Source organism: Mercenaria mercenaria, chromosome 1 (genome assembly GCF_021730395.1).
Source record: "Mercenaria mercenaria strain notata chromosome 1, MADL_Memer_1, whole genome shotgun sequence".
NCBI classification, from domain to species: domain Eukaryota; kingdom Metazoa; phylum Mollusca; class Bivalvia; order Venerida; family Veneridae; genus Mercenaria; species Mercenaria mercenaria.
In genome coordinates this window covers 115004984-115028568 of record NC_069361.1, presented here as the reverse complement: position 1 = coordinate 115028568, position 23585 = coordinate 115004984, and the positions used below count along the sequence as shown (strand labels likewise).

At 34.9% G+C, this 23585-nt stretch overlaps 1 protein-coding gene across 6 annotated transcripts in view; it reads right to left on the bottom strand.

The window, feature by feature from the left end:
* The window catches only part of LOC123545243 (estrogen-related receptor gamma-like), a 159010-nt gene that overhangs the window by 74122 nt on the left and 61303 nt on the right, over positions 1-23585 (bottom strand). Inside the window, exon 1 of one of the 6 annotated variants that reach the window (XM_053521399.1) lies at positions 11475-11610. The exons of the other annotated variants lie outside the window; for them this stretch is intronic. The gene's annotated coding sequence lies outside the window, so the exon portion shown is untranslated. Of the gene's footprint in view, positions 1-11474; positions 11611-23585 lie in introns of those variants that run through there. 6 annotated transcript variants of the gene reach the window in all.

The window sequence follows — 23585 nt, the reverse complement described above, 5'->3', positions numbered from 1 at the left end:
GGTGGGTGGGGTAGCGCCAATGTCAGGATTTTCGTATTGGACCGATTGAATTCTCAAAATTTCCGGAGCCCTGTCAGGCGCTATTATGACCCGAGAACATGAACATGAATCTTCATTAGTTGAACAAACTACGCTAACACGTACATCAGAAATAACCATTAGGTAAGTGTTACTGGTATCAAAGACAATTTGTAAAATTTTGTAAGCCTATTCTTATTTTCTATTCCTATTCTGAACCAACAATTTTAGCAACCTAAAGTCAGATACATTTGTACATTTTTTGCGTAATATTATAATAAACACAAGCAATGTTGGTTACCAACCAGTAATGAAAAGTAAATTTATTGCAGTGCCATAATACAGAAGACATATAAGTATTACTGCAGCAATGAATGGCAAGGACAAACATTGAAATGGTGTTTACTTGCAAAATTTATTTTAATTGTTAGAAAAAAACAACAAAAGCGTCAAGTGCAACAGTGTATAATGTTGTATGTTCAGTTCTTTATATTATATCAATTTTGCATTACACTGCAATATATTACACAAATTGCCAGTGTTACTTTTTATTGCAGAGATCACGAGTTTAACCGAAGGAAAAGAAGCGTACCAAAGTATGGAACATTGAGAAAATTGAATGATATACCAAGAGGTGTTCGACCAGTTAAGTCACATTACAGAGTTGATGAGTCCACTAAGACTATATTTTGAGCGAACTCACAAAATAAAATACAGCGCAACAGTTTCGCTGTATACAGCGGATTGAAATTGATAAAATATAACAAGGAAATGTTCGGCTGTGATTAAATCAGTCTTCTCTGAAAATGAACAAACATAATTATGATGTTTTCTGTTGATTGCAACCACAAATTTAAATGCCAACTCTACTGTTTTCAATTTTGCCGTAATAAAGTTGCTTGTGTCCAATATTACATCTTTTTGGACACCTTGCAACTTGGGTTTGCCTTTTCTGAAGTTGTATGTGGTACTTCTTCTTTCTGTTTAAAACCATTCAATTTTCCAATCAGAAACTTTAAACGACAAAATTAAGCACGTGATAAAATGATGGGAACTACATTCATGTTTCAGCAGATGATACACTGTAACATAGATGAGTTAAACATTTTATCTCAGTTTTACTCTCATTGTACAGCGTCCATGTGTTTTAGTGTTAGTATCGAATTATTTATTGTTTTGATACACAGTAGTATGACTCATAAGATATTCAAAGACGACAATTTATGTTTCAGAAACAAAATATGAACTATACCGCATGTACGTAAAGGGGTATATTACATGTACCTTATCACCAACACCCAATAGCCTTGTTTCATATTATGATCATGTTATATCGACACAAGATTGCGCAGGTGGATAAACAACTACTATAACTTCTAATGAGTTCAAAACATTTTACATCATGATCATATCTTAAGACTGGGATATATTGTTGCGCGCTAGTGGGGGCACAGGGTGGGGGGTGTCGTTGCCTCGCAGTGTGGGGAATAGGTGGAGTGGTATTAAATAGGGAGTGGCAGTGGTTGCCTCAATAATGCTCGGATTTTGCCTCCTGTATCCTATCGAAGGAATCCGTTATGCCCTAGGAGTCCTCCTTTTACATGCACAATATTTACTAAGTGTCCTAGGCTAGACTGGTACGGTCCACCACGGTGAGATTCCAGGTTCAAGGCTGCAATTGGTATCCGCTGTAATCAGCCCTTAACTCCTATGCCATAGCCCAGGTGTTCCCGCTCATCAGCCGTTTGGGTGTGGTGTTTTGAAATGGACTTCAGTTATATACAAAGGCCAAATATTTTACTTAGTGGATACAGGGGAGCTAACCTATAACTAATTACTACTAAAGATGAGACAACACCTTTCCATTCTTAACAATTTTAATTATTTTATTAACAATTTTAACAAGAGCATATATCTGTATCGGTGGCACATACACTACCTTAAATTTATATCAATAGCATATACACTACCTTAAATTTATTAAAATACCCCTGAGGTTCTCGAAAGCCTACCCAATAAAGTTACCTTACAAAATACCTGACATTATGCAAACCTTCAGTGATTCATTTTGAAATCTGAAGATACGAGTCCATGGGACTCACATATTTTGAAACAAAGAGTCCCAGCCAGTGAGTAATGAGTCAAAAAGGGACTCAATATATCATGAAACAGTAAGTCCCAAATTTGAATTGTTTGCTTTATTGTATATTGGTTAACTGATTGACTGATTTAATGGGTTTTACACACTATATATCTGCACCAGAACTGAACTAAACAGGATGAGGAGAAAAAAAACTGTTAAAAGTTGTATTTTGAATGTTTCTGTCCTTTGCAGTTTTGTTCATACCGTTCATTTTTATGTTGTCAGTACAGATTGTACAGTACATATAATCTTCACTTTCGTCATAGTGTAACCACGAATAAAGAGTGAGCCATTTAGAAACGAATTTTCTTTTTTTCTTATCTTGGTTTTCTGACGTGCTCGCAGCCGCTGCTTCATTTTCTGTTGAAATGCTCGCTTCTTCAGTACCCGACGATTCACTCGAAGTTTAGACCAAAAAAAAACGGAAAGTTTTTGCTGTTTGGGATCTAACTTCTGCTGTTTTTTTAACGACATCGTCAGATTGTTGAAATATTTTGGCCGAAATATCCGGGTACTTTGGAAACAATACTCCCAAACATAAAATAAATGACCGTCACCGATTGGTTAAAAAAATCACTACTGTCCAATCAGAATATGCTTTACAAATCGAACGGTGATAAGGTAGTTTTGACGCATGAAAATTATCCACGACATCCGTTCTACTTTTTAAACCATTAGAGGAAGTAAACGAAGGTACACATTATGTCAGTGAAATTGTTTGCGTCCCGCGGCTGCACATATTTCAAATTCACGCGTCCCCGGTGAAAAATATGCGTCTTTGACGCAGGACGCACGGCAAAATGAATCACTGACCTTTGACTTGTACACATATAGAATTCTAGTATTAAATTAAAGCATCACTTTGATAAAGTTTAAAACACTAGAAAAATGATAATAATTTACTAATACCTGTCTTTGAAAAATTGTTATAAGGAATTATGCAAATAAAACAGAATTTACTTAGTTGCCTTAAATGAAAATGCAAACCTTGTGTCTAAACGTCACAGAGATCAGGATTGACCTATTTATAAACCTAGAGGTAAAAAGAACATACCTAACTCAAAAATTTTCATGACCCAACCCAAACAAATTTTCAACTGAAGTCCTTGAGCACAGCGACGACCGAGTATTTATACCCAAGACCTGTGCAACAGATGCCGTGTGCAGCAAACAATGCACTAGCGCAGCACTGCAGCGGCATTTGCACCAAAAAGCTTGCAAATGCACGCTAAGTGCAACACCAGTGCAGCGCTGCTGCACTGCAACCAAAACAACGCAGCAAAAATGCAGCCCGACTGCACCTCACACAAAAACTCATAAAAATACAAGCACTGTGACGATTATACACAGGAATTAATATTGCAAAACATTAATATAGAATAAACACTTAATGATTACGCTTTCTGCAGTTCGGTAGGTGAGCCATTATATGTAAAACACAACTTTCTTAGCGATTCTTACACAACGCACATAGAATGCAGACAGTGTTACCGGTAGCAACGAACCGGAAGTAGTTAATCCAACATGGCCGCTCCCAGCAAAACAATAACTGTAGACTACATATTATCGGAAAAAAAAACGAGTATTACACAAGGAATAACTTGAAATTACCTGGCAGGAATACAAACAATGATTAACATAATCGATTCTGACAGGATTCAGCATAAATAGTTCATTACACAAGTACATATGGAGCGAATATGCAAGAAATCATAACAACATGTACATTGTTTACATCTGAAGTCGAGTGATCGTGTGATACCGGGAAATGCTAGAGACTCCTGGCGTAACGCATGAATTAGGCAGGTTGAACTGAATTTTAAAACTGTACAACTGTCAAAATTTGTGTGGTTTGCCAGTGAAAGCTGCAAAATTTCTGTCAATTATAAATACAAGTCAATGAAGATGTGAACTTAGAACACACATAGCAAAACATCGACCATCCCCAGTGAAAATGTCACCAAAATCTCAGTGAAATTTCACCAAATTTCATTGAAATTTCACTGAAATGGGTGAAATTTACCAAAATGATAAAAATTTGGTGAAATTTCACTAAAATTTCAGAAAAATTTCAATGAAATTTGGTGCAATTCATTTCTCACCAAAATTTATTTTTCAGTGAAATTTTGATTGTCAAATTTTGGTGAACAAAATTTTGGTGAGAAAATCTGATAAAGTTATGCATCATTATTTAGAAGTAAAGCCTCACTATGTACAATCATGTGCCATATTAATGTCCTGAAAATGGCCACCAGGTTATTAATTAACAGGGGACAGCAAATGCAAAGCGTGTTTTCTTCCAATTGAAATGCAATTAAGGGTAGGATAATTTTTCAGGGTTACAATCTATATTAGCACCAAGGGAAGTAACTGGTGTTTACATTTTCGTCTGCAAAGTCACATGGATAGAAGATTTGACTCCATCTGTGAAAAATACCATATTATCATTACATGAATATGGTTATAGAGGAAGAGAAATTGCAGAATAATTGAAAATAGATAGTTCTACAGTAAATAAATTAAAGCTTTTCAAACAATGCTGAAAATTTAGAAAACATTGATGTAAACAAGTGGGTGGGGAAATGTAGAAAAAAAGAAGACAATTGTGAGACTAACATAAACATCACAGGAATGATCCTTTAAAGGTAGCCACCTTTCAAAATTATTCAAAGAATTGAAATTCAAGGAGAACTCTGGTTGCTATGGCAACCAAAAGGAAAACTTTAAAAATCTTCTTGTCTGAAAACCTCTGTACATAGGGCTTTTATATTTGGCATGTAGTGGTCCTCTACAAAGATAGTTCAATTTATTCCCTAAGGGTTAAATATGGCCCCGCCCTGGGGGTCACATAGACATATATACATATATACAAGTCATATTTCCCTATATCTCCTTGAAGTTCTTGACAAAAACTAAAGGTCCTGGGGCTTTGATACTTTTTATGTAGCATCATCTAGTGGTTCTTTACCAAAACTACTCAAATTATTCCCCTAGGGTCAAATATGGCCCCACCCTGGGGTCACCTGGTTTATATAGACTTATACAAGAAAACTTTAAAAATCTTCTTTCCTGAAACCACAAGACTTAGGGCTTTTATATTTGGTATGATAATATTGCCTTATGGTCCTGTACCAAGATTGTTCAAATAATTACCCAGGGATGAAAGAGGACCAACCACGGGGGTCCCAAGTTTTACATAGACTTAATTATATGGGAATTTGTTTTTAAAAATGTTCTTGTCTGAAAGTTCAAGGCCTTAGCCTTGGATTCTTGGTATGTGGCATTGCCTAGTGGTTCTCTAACAAATTTGGTCAAATTATGGCTCTGGAATGAAAAGAGCCCACAGCCTGGGGGTCACTTTTTATATGAATTACATAGTAAAAAAGACTTCAAAATTTTTCTTATCTTTTTTCCTAGACTGTTTAATTACAATTAAGACCCAAAGTAATTAGGGGTCACTTGACTTTGACCTTGACCTTAGTAACTTTCTTGCTTTTTAGATACAGCCTTGAAATTTTGCCAAATTCTTTACATGGAATTTCAATGACATTTCTGTGAAATTTTGACAAAATGTCTGTGAAATTTCTCCGAAAGAATCTGGCAAAATATTGATGAAATTTGGTGAAATTTCACAGAAATATCAATAAAATTTTACCAAAATTCACCGAAAGAATTTGGCAAAATACTGATGAAATTTGGTGAAATTTCACAGAAATATCAATGAAATTTCACCAAAATTCACCGAAAGAATTTGGCAAAATACTGATGAAATTTGGTGAAATTTCACAGAAATATCAATGAAATTTCATCAAAATTCACTGAAAGAATTTGGCAAAATATTTCTGAAATTTGGTGAAATTTCAACAAAATTTTACTGTTATTTTGGCGAAATTTTAATGAAATTTCAACAAAATTTTACTGATAATTTGCCAAAATCTTTCACTGTTATTTCACTGATATTTTATTGAAATTTCATTGAAATATCAGTGAAATTTTACTGATCATTTTCACTGGGGATATTATTTCACTGATCTTCCAAAATCAAAAAAAGCTAAAAATAAGTCTCTGTTTTGTGCCCAAATGTCGTTATATGTGATTAGAAATAGAATTATGAAATTTCGCGCTATCTGCTGCAACTTTGAGGAAATTTATTATTTGCCTCTTCAACCAGTTGCACAATAAACATTCTCCGAGAGTTGGACACTATTTTTCCAGAAAAGGTTTGCAACAGAAATTGCTTGAAGTACAAGTTTGCAACAAAAACTAGCTTGAACAAGATTTATTTGAGTATAGCACCATCCCTTAAACATGCAGAGCCAAACGTTTATATAATTCTTCACAATTAGTTGTTTTGTCTCGTTTAAGGACCCCAAAACGGGCTCGTTTGATCAATAGAATGTTAAAAACGGCAAGAAACGACGGAATTCAAATATCAAAACATGAACATGACCATTTTATAACTTCAATAACTTCGGAAATTCGAAATCTACAATGCTGAAACGCAAAACCGAGTGTGACGTAGACATAGAACTGATGCATGCACTTATCCATAGAGTTCAAAATACCATATAAACCCACTTACCTGATAAAAAAATCAAGCAAACACGCGATGATTTCAGAAAATATCCTCCATTTTGTAAGTTTGCAACCATTTCGCTCGCTTGAACCAAGTGTGCAACCACGTCCTGCCCCTTGTGTAACCAATACTTCATTATTCCGTTACAACAATAGTTTTAAATTCGTAACAAAATGTTCCTTTCATTTTTTGGAATTATAACAGCCAAGGGAGTTGAACTCCATGCTTTTAACATATTTTTGGTCTTTTGGGACCATACAGTCAATAATAGGTTCTTAGGGGCGTAAGGGATGAACTTGCTCATTTCATTACACCTCTCAATGAATTAAACCAAGTCTGCTATTCTTTTGAGGTTTGATAAAAACAAATGTGTTCAATATTTCCTTTCTGTGTGATATACTGCCAATTATCCGTACAAATTGCTTCCCGACTATATTTGCAAATGAAAATTCCTTGATTAGATAAACTTTGGTAGCTTTTTTTATAAAATTGAACCATTAAGAAATTGATAACCAATGATTTTTTACTTACTTAAATTAACTACTCACCTTGAAATACTTTTGTATCTTAAATCATTGTATCTACATGCCGAACAAGAATGATTAGTTATTTAATATGCCAAATATATCATTAATCATGATCCATTGTGCATTCAACCTAACATATCAGATAGCAGACAGATTTTAAAACAACTTCTCTAAATAAGAATTAAAGAATTACAAAGCAAGGCTAAAATGAATAATCAGATTTATCAAAGTTTAAAGATTTGAAGGATAGCAAAGTTTATGACCTATACAACTGCTAATAATGGCACCCTTGAAGGCCCAAAAACCACTAATATGGCATCCAAGACCCAAAAAATTTTGATACAATGTTTCAAACAAGCTCTATTTTTTTTGATATTCTCTATTTCCTTCACTATAAAGTTACACCTGTATTTATTTGACTTTTAAGGATTTACCTTAATTGTTACACAGGGTCCCAACAGTTACTGTAAAATCTATGTTTTTTCAAGTTCATTTGTATTTCATGACCATGTACCTTTAAAACAAGAGCACCGCCTATGGGTGGCCATTGCTCGTCTGCAAACGCTGGAAAGTATGTAAGAAAAGAGTTAGTTCAGAATTTCTAAGTATAAAAAGGCCATAATTCTGACAAATGCATATCAGACTTATGGTTCTTGGCCTAAGTAGTAATCTTTTGATAATAAACAAGTGTGCAAAGTTTCCAAGCTGTAGCTCTTATAGTTTCTGAGAAAAGGTGGACCTAAACAAAAAATTTAATCAAGAAACTCAAATTTTCTAAGTACAAAAAGGGCCATGATTTTGACAAAATGCATATTAGAGTTATGGTTCTTAAACTACATAGTCACCTAATAAAGATAAACAAGTGTGCAAAGTTTCAAAGCTGAAGCTCTTGTAGTTTTTGAGAAAAGGTGGATCTAAACAAACAATTTAACCAAAGCTGATATCAATAATCAAGAGCCGACAAAACAGCCTAGATTTTTTTTTCCAAAATCAGACAAGATAAAAATATGTTTCTGTGACCTGTGACTCTGCTGTAAAACTGCTTTTTTCTGACTGATATTTACACATTTTTATCAACATAAAAACTTAACTAACAAAACCATCTGTTGCTAAACTTATACTCCTTGCTGTTTTATTATTGCAGCAAATTGCTTTTTTCTGAGCTAAAAATTTCTGAGAAAAAGACAAACTGATGAGATATTGAAAGAAGGCTATGAATAAACAATGTGTTATTCCACAAGTTCCAAATGGTAAGTTCAAACAATGGACCCTTCCAAAAAATATCTGTCAGCAATAATTTTTATCTACTTTTTACTTAACAGGTTTTTTGGAGGAGCATTGAATGTGTCTTTGGATCATAGTTCCAGTAAATGCTTCCTTACTTTAGCAGATATAGAACCTTCCAGTAAATGCTTCCCTACTTTAGCAGATATAGAACCTTCCAGTAAATGCTTCCCTACTTTAGCAGATATAGAACCTTCCAGTAAATGCTTCCCTACTTTAGCAGATATAGAACCTTCCAGTAAATGCTTCTCTACTTTAGCAGATATAGAACCAAAGTTGACCAGGGGGAATAGGAATGGATGATGTAATGAGATCTTTATATGGCTACAAATTCTTCCTAACATACTGCCCTCAAGTAGTCCTAGGGTTACAACAGGACTTGTCAGTCAGAGAAAAAACTTGTCTATAATCAATGTTAGACACTGCAATCAATTTACCGGGCAGGACTCATAGAATGACAATGAGGATAAACCAGAATAATCAAAACAGGAAAAACACCATCAATCTTACAGCAAGTTTTGCAGAAAATATACAAAGAACATGACTTTGTTCTCCTTGAATATAAGTAAGAAATAATAAGTATCAAAATTAGGTTTATCGTAGAATAACCAGAGTTTGGAGTTCTTATGTGTATGAATAAATCACAAAGGCTGAAGGCCTGGGTGATATGTTTCTACACATAAGAACGACAAACGAAGATTAACCTTATTTAGATACTTATTATTTCAATTCTAACACGGCTTACTTCAAACAACTTTAGAGGAGAATCAAAGGAGTATTTTCATCAAACATAAATTACAAATGCGTGCTACCCCGCAGCATTTAGCGACAGCCAAACCGTGGTGCGTGTGCAGCATAGTTCAAGGTTGGTTTATTGCAGAATAACCCGAGATAGATTTTGCTCTTCAAGTATGCAGGTTATTAGCTGGCTGTGTTAGAATGATAAAATGATAAATGGAAACCTATTCTCCGTAAATAACTGCCAACTTCCCCACATGAATCAGAGATGGAGGACGAATGATTTCAGACACAATCTCTTTTACCAAACGTTCAAGGAGAATATACGCCCCATCCAGGGATCAAACTCACAACCCTGAGATACATAGATATGTGCTCTCCTTAATAAGCTAAGCAGCTGGGCTGGGCTGGGCTTAAACTGTGACCTCTATGAGGGTTAACAGTAAAAATGTCGACAACTGACACTGCATGACAGACCACAATAACTCAACTTTAGCAGGCTGTGTGCTCATGTGAGCTTAAATATTCAGGGAACAAAAAATACATTTTTCAAATAACAAGGTTACTTGCTGTTCAGGTCAGCAAAAGTTATATTTCAAGATATATTTTCTGAAAACCCCACTCGCCCCCTCTTTTTAAGCCACCCCAACCTCTTTTATTCCCCCCCCCCCCCCCCCCCCAAAAGAAAAACAACAAAAAAATGGAACCAAAAATGTACGAACGGCGGAAGGGTCCTGTATATCTGTTTTAATGCTACCACAAAATAAACATGATAAAGCATGTCGCAAATTAATGAAAAGTTATGGTCAAAAACATTTGGTTCAAGGTTGGTGAAGATCAGATGAGAACAGTTCGACTTAGAGAGCGGACAAGAGTAAAAAGCTGATTTTCGGTAATTCAAGGGCCATAATTCTAAAGCGTCTTGGCCGATTTGGCTAGTTATTGAATCTGACCAAGGACTTATGGTCAAACACATTTTGTTCAAGTTTGGTAAAGATCAGATGAGAAATGTTCGACTAAGAGCGCGGACAAGAGTAGAAAGGCCAATTTTCGGTAATTCAAGGGCCATAATTCCAAAGTGCCTGGGCCGATTTGGCTAGTTATCGAACTTGGCCAAGGACTTATGGTCAAACACATTTTGTTCAAGTTTGGTAAAGATCGGAAGAGAAATGTTTGACTAAGAATACGGACAAGAGTAAAAAGCTGATCTTCGGTAATTCAAGGGCCATAATTCCGAAGTGCCTGGGCCGATTTGGCTAGTTATCGAACTTGGCCAAGGACTTATGGTCAAACACATTTTGTTCAAGTTTGGTGAAGATCGGATGAGAAATGTTCGACTTAAAGAGTACGGACAAGATTTGTGACAGACACATAGACACACACACACACACACACACACACACACACACAGACAGGAGTAAATCAATATGTCTCCCACACCACTGTGTGGTGGGAGACATAATAATGATCCATCAGGAGTATTACCAGATCTACGGTGCACATTTTTACAATTTATCACAGCAAAATAATAGCAAAATGTACAATTTATCTCTTTTCTCAATTATTAATCAATTAACATTTCCCCTATAATATTTGGTCACTCCTCTATATTTTAACATGACCTACTTGACTTCAACTTTCCCAAAATCAATATTATTAACAAATCCATTAAAAGCTGGTTAACTGGCCTGAAATGGTCACAATAAAACAACAGCAGAAACATATAAGCTTTCCAGGAAGTCCATTAGTCGTGACAAATCTGGGAAAATAATGCAGTTAAATATATTCTGACTTAATTACAAATAATACAATGTACTCTACAATGGATTAGACATGTGTCAGACAGCTATGGGTGCCCCTTTAGTTACAAGGTAACAATGGGCAATAACTCCTTGAATTATATTTCCTTTTTGAAATTTACTTTTCTTTCTAAAGCAGTTCTGCCGAAAAGTGACAATGGAGTCGGCCACATTTTATATGTAACAATAAGGGCAAATCTCATGAAAGTGTGACAGACCAATGGACAGAAAGTTCAACCACTATATTCCTCCAGGGTCTTCAACACCAGGGGACATAAAAACTTCTGTGTGTACAGAAATGTATTATGTAGAACCTAATCATGTCTTATTGCCTGTAATTGTAATTATAAATAAAGCGGAAGTTATTTAACAAAATCATTTTTTCTCACCAGGTAACTGTATGCAATATCCAGTTATAATATGATTTTCACACTTAAAAAAAAAAAGCAAAATGCTTTTACACTTATTAAATTATTTCACCTGTGCCTATTAATGCTCATTCCAATAGAAATATACCTAGCTAGTTTTAATGATCATTACGAAATGAGATATTGGAATTGCACTATAGTAGGATAATAGATCTCTGGCAAACTTGCCCGATCATGACGCATGATAGGTTCCATAACAGTTAATACCTTATTGAACTCATTTTACGCAGAGCAAAGGAAAATTGGCACTGTTAATATAGAATTTACGTTCATGCAAATCTCCTGTTATAATATATAACGACTTACTTAATATACTTCTTTATATAACATTTCTATACAGTCTTTGAAATATTCCCCCTTTTAATGGTATTTTTTAAAATATTGTCATTGCAGGCTAAATGTAAAACATAGGTTTATTCATGAACATAAATTTACATTATATATGTATCACAAAAACATGCAAAAAAGATTACTTGCTGTGAATTTGTTAAGATTTCAATAAGTCAAGTTTTTCTCCAACAGGTAAAATTATATGCTCTATCAGACCCACTGATGAATTTTATATAGTTACTTATGAAATTTCTGACAGATCTATGAAAGATACAATAATCATTTTTGAATATAACTGTGTGCTGCAGTTTAACAAGTTTCTCATCAATGTTTCAGTCATATAAATGACAGTTTCTACATAAAACCCACCCTATACTGCTGCCTCACTGGAATCAGCTGTAAGTAAGTGAAATGATCCCATTATAAATGACAGTTTCTGCATACAACCACCCTATACTGCTGCCTCACTGGAATCAGCTGTAGGTAAGTGAAATGATCCCATTATATTGACACCGAACTGACCAGTTCTAAATGCTGAGCACCAAGTGAGGAAGCTTCTAGTTTCACCTCTTTGGAAAGACACAACCTGAGGAAGCAAACCCACAACCTCCCATATTCGAAGCAGGCACTCTATCACTAGGCTACCTAAGCGGTTCTAAAAAGGTATCATAAAATTTAAAAGGACCATATTTAAAGGCACTGACCTCCAGATTTGGCTAAAAAATAATCTTTCTTTCAAACTGAAGTTTGGTCATATTATGAACATTAGAATATGAATTTTTGTTTCTAAAATATTTTAAAAATTCCAAATCAAGAAAACAAGATGACCGCGTCGGGAATCAAACCCCGGACTGCTGCAGCAATAAAGACATTTTCCCGTCATCGTAACCAATAGCGCTATAGCTGAAGTAGTGAATATAATGACTTCAAAATATAGATATTTATTATCAACAGAGTTTACCTGGAGTAAAAGCGTGACAAACGCTTTTCGATTTTCATCGTAAAAAGTAGTAAAACAGTAAATTCTCATGTGTTTCCGTAACATAAAGTTTGTCAGTAATTAAGTTTTAAAGCCTTCTTTGGAAATATAGCATTTATTTCAAGATACCAAAAAAAAAAAAATTTTTTTTATTTTTTTGTCGAACGATCTGGAGGCATGCCGCTTTAAACGAGACTGAGCAATCACCTTCAGGCTGTGATTTTGCCACTGAAAACACTGTAGTATTATCTCTTTGACCTGCATAGGCTTATGGTTTCCTGAAATTTTGGACTCCAACCTAGCATGAACACCTGAACCTTAACACTCATCATGATGCAATGCTGTTAGTGATGTCCTCTGCACAGAACTTGTTGCTGCATCTTTTACATGTAAAAGAAAAAGAAAATCCTGATGAGCTTTAAATAATGCAAGCTGATGATCCACTGATGCAGCTACTGGAAAGGTTAAAAGGCAATTACATAATTGATTCTGCCTTTACCACAAATGGATGAGAATTAATTAATGAACAGTGTGAATCAGTGAATACATGAATGTTTCCTTGGCTTCAGACTGTACATATAAGTCCTTCAGCAGAAACTGCTGATTTTAAAGTTGTACAGTATAGTAACTTGTATCTCTTTGTATCTCTTAAATAGGCTGGTTATGCAATCTAACTTAAAGATTATAGTAATAGACATTCTGTTTGAATCAGAAATAAACCAAGGTTTATACTTGAATTAAAAGAGCAGAAATTAAATAAGGATCCATTAACTGCATGGAGGAAAACACGTCCAAGTCAAAGATGGTCGTAAGACAAGTATCTTGGATATACAGAATAGAACGTAACATGTAATCCATTCAACATGAATGTATAATAAATAATAAGCTGATGCTAAGGGAATGTGGGTGTTGCATATTTGTACAAAGTCACTCAAACAGAATCTGCTATTATGTTACTTCATTGTGTTCAATGCTTTCAAAGGACAAGTTCTTTAAGATTTCATTAGGAGGGTTGATCCAAAAGTAATGTCACTGCTTCCAATGTGCACTTATTCATTGTTATAAATTACAGAAATTATATCAAGAATGACAAGATATTTGAAAATTCAAGTATGATTACACATGTACGTAACTGTCATTACCATTCTTTCTGTGCATGTCTATTATTATCACAAAATGACATTGCTTTTGGATCAACCCTTATATATAACATGACAGTACCAAAATGCTTACTAAAAACACAACGAGACAGACATAAGCATACACCTTTAATACCAAAGGACCAGCAAAACATGTGACAATACATATAACATTTTTTTTGTCCCTGCAGTCTATATGAACTGTCCAGCAGGAACTGACTGAATTCTGTCTCAAATGACCATCCTGAACAGTTCAAATCTTCTAGAAATACAGACACACAATAATGATCTAGGGAAAGTCGTTGTCTGTAATAATCTGTATGTCTTCTTCTAATTTCTACTTCATAACAAGTCTAATGGTCACAAATTAGAAAATCAATGGCTCGCCACTTTTTTATGGAAGTCACCTTAATATCTTTTCTAAAATAGCAAACCTTTCAACAGGCACTACAAATAATGTCTGGGATTTTTTTTCCACATTGATAAAGGGCCTTGAATGGGCAGGATATTTTTATCAGTCTATACTGGTGCACTTAATAAACTTGTCAAAATATTTCCGTTGGGGTTTCAAATCCAGTGAACTTTGCCTGCTTTTATCATTGAATGAACAGAATTTGATAATACTTATCAGGAACTACATTAGCTACCAAATCTGAATTAAAGGTGTCACATATTCAACTGAAAATGCATATCACTTCAAATGCAAACAAGTGTTATATAGGCCTTTCTATATCTAAGAGAAATCACAGTAACATTAACAGGTCTATAAAAAGGATCAATACAAAATTTATTAGAATTTTATTGCTTGTTAACATTCAATGGAACACTTCAGTTGATGTCAATGTTGTATTAGATTTTTCTCTAGGAAAAAGAACTATTACCTATAAAACACCCTGAAGCTGACATCAGAACTGGCAAGATAATAAGGCCAGCATTTTTTAATTTTCTGGTTTACGGGAGCGCCGACCCTATTTTTTGACAAAACAAAATAAAAATAAAAGTCATTTTCAGTACTTTTATTTTCATTTTACCCGCCGACTGTCTGTAATTGCTGCTGCCAAAAATAAAAGTTTAACTGTATGGTAGGGTTTTTTCATCTAGATCAGTAGACGCATGAAAAATGGCGGCCTGCATAAATGTAAATTGTGTGAAATTAAATTGGAAAAATATACAAGTTTACAGACAATAATCTTTGGAATGAGTTGGCAGAGATAACAAGTGTTGTAAAGAAATTGGATCTGAGTAGCAATAACGGCACCTAAAGCTCAATCACCTACGAAAAATGGCCTTCACTATCAGTATCAAAGCTGTCTAGATGTTGAAAAATCTGGCGTATCACATGTACAAGATTTGTTGTCTGTATATTATAATTGGACAACGATCGAATTCATGTGGGACTGTCAGAAAAATACCACAATTGATAAAAAGGAAAGAAATCAAAGAAATGGCAAAATGGAAAAGCAAAAGTGAGTATCAACTTGCTAAACATATTTTTTTTACTTTGAAGTCTTGAGGGTTAGAGAAGAAAAACTAACTAATACCACAATTTTCAGTAGTTCTGTTCGGAACAAAGTGCAATTTTGATGTAAAATGACATATCCCTGCAAATGCTTGACAATGCTACATGTGATAGAAGATTCAAACTAGTCAAAATAACTGGACCGTCAGATTAACGGTTGTTTAATATTTGTGACGGGCAATCTAATCCAGTGGAGATATTGGCCATATATAAAAGATTATCTCAATAGTTCCTAGGATCAAGTTCTAGCCAGGTACTATAACTCAAAAGATTATAATTATGAAACATGAAACTCCGAGCAATATATAATTTGTCATGTTCACTTAATAAAGTATACCGACAAAATCTGTAAGAAGACCCTTTGAAAGTATGTTTGGGACAAACATTCAGACACTATTTGCCACATGTGCCTTTGACACTGAGGAACACATGACATATCCAATAATAAATGTTTTTTCGGACTCATAACTTATTAATTCCAAGTCCTATCTCAGTGAAGAGTCCTATAAATCTCCGATATTGTTGTCTGAACATCGGCTGATAAGGTTGTTATTTTGTACACATTTTAGCTGAACCAAAATTCAGACTGTTTTGGCTTGTCGTACAATATGGTGGCACTGACAGTCGGCAAAATATAAAACAATATTCAAGCCACTGAAACTTAACCAAAGCAATTTAATTTTAAAGCCAGTGTCACTGAGTGTGCATAATATTTATCAATTCATAATTTTTCATTTCTAGTATGACAATGCCTATCTTTTAAGACTCCCTCTCCAGCCAATCAATATGCATGTATGCAGGATGCAGACCTAAAGTAGTCATTGCATATACCCATTTTAAAGCAGTTTTTATTCAAGTTTAAATAATAAATATTATGCAGTGGTCTTACGATATGATAATGTCAACTGTGGTATATGTATATTTAATAATGAGTCTATTTTTACTTCAAAATAGATACATACAAAAACACAAATAGTGCATATCCTTGTTGACTTTGAAAATGGCATTATTCATACAAGCTACACATAAAGAAAACAAAAGTATACTGAGATGATGAGATATAAACCAGTTCAGAATAGGTCATTTGTGAGTGTGTATGCAATTTAAGCTTGCAAGCTTCGTTTTCTGTGGTTTACAAAAAATAAAAAAATTGTATCCTTTTAGATGTTTTATTTTTATTTATTTGGTTGACTGCTCAAAATTGGGACTTTTATTTCTATTTGTCTCCCCCCCCCCACCCTAATTTTTTAAAAAATCTCCCGTAAACCAGAAAATAAAAAAATGTTGGCTTTATCTGGTACAAGAAAACCTTGAACAAGAGGGCCAAGATGGCCCTAGGTCGCTCACCTAAGAAACACTCCATAACAGTGTAAAACATGTTTGACCTAGTGATTTCATGAAAACAAATATTCTGACCAATTTTCATTAAGATTGGACCAAAAAATTGGTCTCTTGCGATAAAACAAGCATTTTCTTAGATATGACCTAGTTTTTGACCCTAGATGACCCATGTTCAAACTCGACCTAGATTTTATCAAGGCAATCATTCTGACCAAAATTCATGAAGATCAACTGAAAAATACAGCCTCTATCACATACAGAAGTTTTTTCTTTGATTTGACCAAGTGACCTAGTTTTTGACCTCAGATGACCCATATTCAAATTCGACCTAGATTTCATTAAGGCAATCAACCTGACCAAATTTCATAAAAATCAATTGAAAAAAACAGTCTCTATCGCATACACAAGATTTTTCTTTAATTTGACCTAGTGACCTAGTTTTTGACCTCAGATAACCCATGTTCAAAATCGACCTAGATTTCATCAAGACAATCATTCTGACCAAATTTCATACAGATCAATTGAAAAATACATCCTCTATTGCATACACAATGTTTTTCTTCGATTTGACCTAGTGACCTAGTTTTTGACCCGAGATGACCCATTTTCGAACACGGCCTAGATTTTATCAAGGTAATATTTCTGGCTAAATTTCATGAAGATCAGTTGAAAAATACAGCCTCTACTGCATACACAAGGTTTTTCTTTGATTTGACCTAGTGACCTAGTTTTTGACCCCAGATGACCTATTTTCGAACTTGGTCTAAATTTCATCAAGGTTATCATTCTGACCAAAATTCATGAAGATCAATTGAAAAATACAGCCTCTATCGCATACACAAGGTTTTTACGTGATACAGGGCCCTCTCTACATTTTGGGGGATTGGGGCCGAGGCCCTTGGAGGGGGGAATTTCGCGTTGTTTTCAAGGGAAGGGGGAATTCATTCTGGAGATATGACATCTGAACATAACCCCTTAAATTAAGGTCAATTGAGTATTACAGATATCAAACTAATGTGAATATATCTGAAGTATTGTACAGAACATAATCTATTGAAAACAGGCAACTTTTATCTTCTTTTATTAAATCAGTTATGTGACATCCAATCGAGGTTCACATGTTGTCATTATCAGTAGCACTAGCAGTATCCACGGACATTGTCTCAGCAGCAGCCAGAGCAGGGCTTCCCTTCATCGTATCTACCTGATTGTGCATGTCTGGCCCTGATGAAACAACGGTGTCCGTGACAGTAGTTTTTTTTTTTTTGAGAGCATGCTGCTTAAAAAGCAAATCTATTTTTGCACATTTCGCCCCTGTTGCATCCGTGATCTTTTTACAGTATGATGTGCATTATGCGACATTTTTTTTTCAAAGGGAAGTAACTTTGCATACACGCATCCAGGGAACTGAAAAACGCGCGTATTATACGGATCAGTAAAACCAGGGGTTCCACTAGACCTGAAAACCCAAGAGTCCTGGGACCCTTTGGTCCAAATTTTGAAGGGTCCTTTTTCAAAATACAAGAGTCCTGCCCCAACACATCGATACAATTGACTATATTTTCTTATAAAGTAATACTAGGTAATTAATAGCTACTACAACCAAGAACATGTTACAGCATAATAACAATCTCATATTGTAAATAAATTTTTATCAAAATTCATTTTAATTTGATGAGGTTTTTCTTCAATATTTTTGTTTGTTAGCAGAAAAGTGCTAAAACACTGTAAAATGTATCCAAAAACGTACTATCCGGATACTGGTACACTTTTGGAATGTCGTCTGAAATGTTGTTTTTGCCAGTTAACTTGGTCCACTAAGGTAAACCAGAGATAGTTCCTCAAATACTTTTCATTATAAATTGCATTGAAAGTCAAGTTTTTGTAGTGAATTTTGGAAAAATTGCACATGTCATCGGGTGTAATTAGAATCGTGAACGGACATTCTAAACTTTTTTTTACTTTCCAAATTCATTTAAATTTGTGGATTTTCTCCTTGATATTAAGGTACAATCATTAAACAATGATCTAATTTAAAGTTTGCATGAAGAAATCATGCAGGACACTTTTCACATGCTCGGTAATTAGCTGGTCCCTTAATTACGATAATAATTGGCCCTTTTTTGACAGTATGCAGGCTCAATACGAGTAACGCTTTATCAATTAATGTTAACACTTCATTGATTCTCATTACCTCTGTTCACTCGCCATGACGTAACTTGCTGATAAAGAAAAATCAGTGTAGCATGTCCACAGGATAAAGGGCGGGAATTTAGCAGAAGATCAAAGGCAGGAGGGCATGACCGCGAGTGTTTATTCTGAATACACGTGTTTATCGTGGACATAGTTTTACTGTAGGAAATGACTGATAAGAGGAAGGATTATCAAAGGAAAATGTCTCCGGGTCCAGAGTGACACACAGGCAATTATCATGCCGGGTCCTTTGAGCGTCTTTTGAACCGGGTCAAATGGAACCCCTGAGTAAAACTTTATCAGGCCCATTAAGTTACGAGACGCTCCTAAGACTATCGGGTATCAATTTTTTTCTTGATTTTTTTTTTTTTTTTTCGAGGGGGAATTTTTCTACACTTGGGGGGAAAAAAACATACTATTTTGAGGGGGGAACGGGGCCGAATTTCGGCCCCAAAAATCGGCAAACGAGGGCCCTGTGATATGACCTAGTGACCTAGTTTTTGACCCCAGATGACCCATTTTCGATCTCGACCTAGATTTCATCAAGGTAATCATTCTGACCAAAATTCATGAAGATCAATTGAAAAATACCGCCTCTATCGCATACACAAGGTTTTTCTTTAGTTTGACCTAGTGACCTAGTTTTTGACCCGAGATGACCCATTTTCGAACTCAGCCTAGATTTCATCAAGGCAATCATTCTGACCAAAATTCATGAAGATCAATTGAAAAATACAGCCTCTATTGCATACAGAAGGTTTTTCTTTGATTTGACCTAGTGACCTAGATTTTGACCCGAGATGACCCATTTTTGAACTCGGCCTAGATTTCATCAAGGTTATCATTCTGACCAATATTCATGAAGAAGAATTGAAAAATACAGCCTCTATCGCATACACAATGTTTTTCTTTGATTTGACCTAGTGACCTAGTTTTTGACCCGAGATGACCCATTTTCGAACTCGGCTTAGATTTCATCAAGGTTATCATTCTGACCAATATTCATGAAGATTAATTGAAAAATACCGCCTCTATCGCATACACAAGGTTTTTCTTTGATTTGACCTAGTGACCTAGTTTTTGACCCAAGATGACCTATTTTCGAACTCGGCCTAGATTTCATCAAAGTTAACATTCTGACCAATATTCATGAAGATTAAATGAAAAATACAGCCTCTATCGCATACACAAGGTTTTTCTTTGATTTGACCTAGTGACCTAGTTTTTGACCCGAGATGACCCATTTTCAAACTCGGCCTAGATTTCATCAAGGTTATCATTCTGACCAATATTCATGAAGATTAATTGAAAAATACAGCCTCTATCGCATACACAAGCTAAATGTTGACAGACGACAGACAACAGACGACGGACGCCGGACATCGAGCGATCAGAAAAACTCACCTGAGCATTGCTCAGGTGAGCTAAAAATTGGAACAGATATTCCACTATTTTGTTTGAAAAAATGATTGTATTACTGTTTGGTTTACAGATTTCTTGCATTAGTGATTTGAAGCCTGTTATGTCTTTAATGTTACAAAACTAAATACAGTCAAATACCATTACCTTGATATTCAAGGGACTGCAAAATTTACACTGATGTAATGATATCATCTATCTAGGACTACATTTTGCATCTGTGTAGGATGTGTATATTGTCATTACATCCCATGCTTCTTGTAGAGGGTTTAAAAGGGGACAGAAATGGTATAAAACGTAAATAGGATCTTAATTTTATTGACAAATTATTGACCAGAAGTCATAGGTATTCCCCTGGGTTGCCTCTGCGAAAATCTGATCTAGAAATCAGTACAGTTCTAGAACTGTTTCCGAACGTAACAGAACAGTACTAGAAGTGTTCCGTAACTCAATTCTAGAACAATTGCTCTAGAACTGTTCTGGAACATTTTATTGTACAAATCAAGAACATTTGCAGAACAATATTTGGTTCTAAGTTCCAAAATAAATTCATGGCCTATTCTGTGATTTACAAGTTCTACAAATGTTCCAGAACTTATTTGTAGAACATTTTTAGAATATTTCAAGGAAACATCAATTCCTTCCAATGTTCTACAAATGTTCTGAAACAAAATTCTAGAAGATTTTGTCAAATCAAGTTCTGCATAAAAATTATGTTCTAGAAATGATCTGCAACAGAATTCCAGTACACTTTTAGAACAGTTAAGGGATTTATGTTCTTCAAATGTTCTATACAATGATTGTTACACAAAATTTAGAAAAACATGTATAACTTTAACTTCTGAACAGTTCATTCATTAAACATAAAACTTAGGTTTATTACCTTTTACAATAAATGAATAACTTCATGAACTTTTCATTAATGTTCATGAACATTAAATTCATAATGTCACATGATCAGTTTCCATTATTTTGTTGTATGCTGGGAAATTTTTTGCACATGTGATTCAGCAACTTTGGAGAAGTTTGTGCAGCAAATAAGAAGGAAATAACTATCATACTATACAGTAAGGAATTGTTTAAAAGGAACATGAGTATACTGAAAATCAAATAAGTAATTATGGTGTTGTCATAAATCATTCATTTTAAAAAAATAAAGTCCTTTTAAAATGTCACAAGTTTTCACGACCCTGAAGTAAAGAAAGTACTTGCATCTGAATTTCAATCTTGAGATTTAAGTAAATTATACATTGTTTAACTTAATGTTTTGTATTTTATACAGCAATTGTTTACTTCTTATTATGCTCCCAAACCCACTCTAGTTTACTGTTTTACTCAACATGTCAATATCCCCTGTGAAATAATCTGGAATAGTTCTAGAACTATACTAACATTGTTCTAGAATAAGTGCTCTAGAACAGTACTAGAACAACGCTCATTAGTTCTAGAACATTTAAAGAACAGTTCTATTACGTTAAATGAGACAAATCTGTCCCTGAAATGTTCTAGAACTGTTCTGTTACTTTTTTTTTATCAGTTGTTCTAGAACAGTTCTATAACTTTTCAGGGACAGATGTTCTAGAACAGTTCTGGAACATTTCAGGGAAGATCTGTCCCATTTAACGTTGTAGAACTGTTCTAGAACAAATGGTCAGAACAGTTCTAGAACATCTGTCCCTGAAATGTTCTAGAACTGTTCTAGAACAACTGATAACAAGAGTGCAAGAATGTCACAATATACGCCCGTCACAGCAAATTTCTTTACTCTAGCACCTGTATTTGCAAATGGAATTTTAACTTTGTGGTTGTTTAGTAATAACTAAGTGTTTTGTTTTTCTAAGTCCACAAAAAAACTCCTTACCAGGTAGAGATACCTTAAAATACACCTAAAATTGAAAAGTAACATCTATGTTGTACCACAGAAAAGTGGTCTTGGTTTTTCCCTACGGTCAATTATAAAAAAGTTACAATATAAGTTATTTATAGTAACAACTAAGGGAAGTTAATCTTAAAAAAAAAAAAAAAAAAAAAAAAAAAAAAAAAAAAAATTGTAAGTCCTCACAAAAATCTTTACCAGGTAGAGACTGGTCAAAATACACCTCAAAATTGGATGTAGCATGCATATTGTACTACAGAAAAGTGGTCTCGATTTTTCCCTATGACTTGTAATGAAAAAGTTACAATATAAGCTATTTATAGTAACAACAAAGGGAAGTAATTCGAAAGAAGGGAACTGCGCATGACACTTCGTCTCATGATGGTGTATAATTGTGTCAAGTTACATCAAAATCCCTCAATGCATGAAGAAGAAATGCTCCGGACAAAGTCATTCTTGTATCTGAATTTTGGCCTCTAAGTGTGACCTTGACCTTAGACCTAGGGACCTGGTTCTTGCGCATGACACTACGTCTCGTGGTGGTGAACATTTGTGCCAAGTTATATCAAAATCCCTCTATGCATGAAGAAGACATGCTCCGGACAAGGTTTTCATTCTTGTATCCTTTGACCTCTAAGTGTGACCTTGACCTTAGACCTAGAGACCTGGTTCTTGCGCATGACACTCCGCCTCATGGTGGTAAACATTTGTGCCAAGTTATATCAAAATCCCTCTATGCATGAAGAAGAAATGCTCCGGACAAAGTTTTCATTCTTGTATCCTTTGACCTCTAAGTGTGACCTTGACCTTAGACCTAGGGACCTGGTTCTTGCGCATGACACTCCTTCTCATGATTATGAACAATTGTGCCAATTTTCATCAAAATCCCTCTATGCATGAAGAAGATATGCTCCGGACAAAGTCATTCTTGAATTTGACCTTTGACCTCTAAGTGTGACCTTGACCTTAGACCTAGGGACCTGGTTCTTGCGCATGACACTCCGTCTCATGATGGTGAACAACTGTGCCAAGTTTCATCAAAATCCCTTCATGCATGTAGAAGATATGCTCCGGACAAGGTCTGTGGACGCCGCCCGCCCGCCCACCCGCCCGCCCGCCAGGGGCGTTCCCATAATACGTCCCGTTTTTCAAACGGGCGTATAAAAAAAGGTAACAGAACAGTTCTAGAACATTCCAGGGACAGATTTGTCTCATTTAACGTAATAGAACTGTTCTTTAAATGTTCTAGAACTAATGAGCGTTGTTCTAGTACTGT